The following is a 3,139-nucleotide window of genomic DNA, read 5'->3' on the forward strand; positions in this document are numbered from 1 at the left end:
AACGTGTCGAGGAAAATGAAGGCAACGGGGCTAGTTTTCAGGTCATCGTTCGAGAATTCCAAGGCAACGTGTTGGGGGGTGGCCTCATACATGGGTCGTGGGGCTTGGCTTGGCTTGCCCTGTTGGTGCCGATACAGCCTCACGATTCTTAGTTGCCCATCCCACATGCCGGGCACCTATGCGAATGAGACCCCATGGTACCCCCTATATATACATATTGCACAAAGAGCTTGGTGACAGGAACAGACATTGATTTCCCTGATGATGCATAATTTTTGGACACGCAAGACGTCGGGGGGAGGGGACACGGGAGTGGGGCGTCTATGGGGGGAGTTTTGGCCTCGTTTTCGTGAAGACCGGGCGCCTTGGCCATGCCTCGAGCGTGCCAGCCTCGAGAGCGTTGGGCGCTAGACACCAAGTGGGGCGCCGGTGGGAAGCAGTCCCATGGTTCCCCTATATATACATATTGCACAAAGAGCTTGGTGACAGGAACAGACATTGATTTGCCCAGGGATGCATAATTTTGCGAATGTGTCCATAACTCGCTCGAATTAATTCGGATTCACACGAAATGTTGTAGGGATGCTTTTTATTATAAATGAAAGGCTTTGAAATAAAAAAAATGTCATGTTTGGGGCATAAATGTATGTGGCCTATTTTTGGCCATGCCTTGAAGTGTTTGGTTCCCTACTTGTTGATATGTCGCTCAAATCAAGTAGGAATGTCATTGAAACGTTGTGTGGGTCATTGTTAACATAGACGAATGGACTTGAAATGTAATTATATCATGTTCGGGTTTTTTTCCCCTTCGCCTAGTGATAGGCAGGCAGATAAGGCTTTTAGCTATTCATAAGTCGCTTAGATGAACTCGGAAGAACACAGACATAAGTTTGAGTACATCTCAAGCTGTGTTTTTGATTTTGGCATGGAATGTGATGTTTTGGTGCCTTAGCTCCGAGCAGTTCGGATTGGAACTAAAACTTCAATTGACTATGTATTAAGTAGGAACTACAACACTTAAACGGACTCGGTTACAACACTTTTCTCCCTTCATCGTTTGACTTGCTTAGAAATCAGCTCATGGTGTGTCAAGGCCCCTTGTTCCTTAGACCGGTGAGGATGGGCTTGGGTCGTTCGTGGGCATGTGTGTGGCAAGATGCCTTGTTCCCTTGGTCGTTCATGGGGTAGTGTGTGGGAAGAAGCCTTGTTCACTTGGTCGTTCATGGGTGTTTGTGTGGGAAGTAGCCTTGTTCAGTTGGTCGTTCATGGGTGTTTGTGTGGGAAGTAGCCTTGTTCCCTTGGTCGTTCATGGGGTTGTGTGTGGGAAGAAGGCTTGTTCACTTGGTCGTTCATGGGTGTTTGTGTGGGAAGGTGCTTTTTTCCCTTGGTCGTTCATGGGGTAGTGTGTGGGAAGAAGCCTTGTTCACTTGGTCGTTCATGGGTGTTTGTGTGGGAAGTAGCCTTGTTCAGTTGGTCGTTCATGGGTGTTTGTGTGGGAAGTAGCCTTGTTCCCTTGGTCGTTCATGGGGTTGTGTATGGGAAGAAGCCTTGTTCACTTGGTCGTTCATGGGTGTTTGTGTGGGAAGGTGCTTTTTTCCCTTGGTCGTTCATGGCCTTGTTCCCTTGGTCGTTCATGGGCATGTGTGTGGCAAGGTGTCTTGTTCCCTTGGTCGTTCATGGGCGTGTGTGTTGCAAGGTGCCTTGTTCCCTTGGTCGTTCATGGGCGTGTGTGTGGCAAGGTGCCTTGTTCCCTTGGTCGTTCATGGGCATGTGTGTGGCAAGGTGCCTTGTTCCATTGGTCGTTCATGGCCTTGTTCCCTTGGTCGTTCATGGGCGTGTGTGTTGCAAGGTGCCTTGTTCCCTTGGTCGTTCATGGGCATGTGTGTGGCAAGGTGCCTTGTTCCATTGGTCGTTCATGGCCTTGTTCCCTTGGTCGTTCATGGGCATGTGTGTGGCAAGGTGCCTTGTTCCCTTGGTCGTTCATGGGCATGTGTGTTGCAAGGTGCCTTGTTCCTTTGGTCGCTCATAGGCATGTGAGTGGCAAGGTGCCTTGTTCCCTAGGTCCGTTCATGGCCTTGTTCCCTTGGTCGTTCATGGGCATGTGTGTGGCAAGGTGTCTTGTTCCCTTGGTCGTTCATGGGCATGTGTGTGGCAAGGTGCCTTGTTCCCTTGGTCGTTCATGGGCATGTGTGTGGCAAGGTGCCTTGTTTCCTTGGTCGCTCATAGGCATGTGTGTGGCAAGCAGACTTGTTCCCTTGGTCGTTCATTGGCATGTGTGTGGCAAAGTGCCTTTCCAGCCTCACATGCATTGGTCGTCAAGTACACACCCATGTTCCCTTGAACGTTTGTCTTGCATGGGGCTCGTCCATCGGTCTGTGTATGGGACGACGCCTAGTTCCCTTGACTGTTTGTCATGCGATGACTAAGCCAAGTACACACTCATGTCCCCCTCAACGTTCGCCTTGTATGAGGCTAGCTCACTGGAGCGTTTGTGCGATGGTGCCGCCTACTTCCCCTCAACGTATTCGCCTAGCCTTGCCAGCCTCGCTTTCTTAGGTTGCCCAACACACTCGTCGGGCACCAACGGTGGTATTAGTCCCCATGTACCCCCTATATATACATGTTGCATAAAGAGCTTGGTGACAGGAACAGCCACTGATTTCCCCGAAGATGCATAATTCGCAACACCATGCCTTGTTCGTCATATACGCTTGTAGGGAACAAGGGGTGGTAGCCCCCCATGGCCTATCACTCATTATACGACAAGGGCAACTTTGTAGGTGGACCTGGAACTTTTTTTTTGCCAAGTATCAAAATGTCTGAAATTTTACCAAGTGTCGGGGAGCCAGCCTCTTGTCCGTATGCATGGAAGCAAAAATGAGGGGGCTTGTTTTGGGGGGGAGGGACGAATCTGAGCGACGCAGGGCTGAATCTCAGTGGATCGTGGCAGCAAGGCCACTCTGCCACTTACAATACCCCGTCGCGTATTTAAGTCGTCTGCAAAGGATTCTACCCGCCGCTTGATGGGAATTATACTTCATGGCGGCCTGCACGACTCATCCATCGCACAGGCTTAGCCAACGACACGTGCCTTTGGGGGCCGAGGCCCCTACTGCTGGTCGGCAAACAGGCGGCGGGC

Source organism: Lactuca virosa, unplaced genomic scaffold, assembly GCF_052849685.1.
Source record: "Lactuca virosa cultivar CGN04683 unplaced genomic scaffold, Lactuca_virosa_CGN04683_v6 scaffold_219, whole genome shotgun sequence".
Classification (NCBI taxonomy): domain Eukaryota; kingdom Viridiplantae; phylum Streptophyta; class Magnoliopsida; order Asterales; family Asteraceae; genus Lactuca; species Lactuca virosa.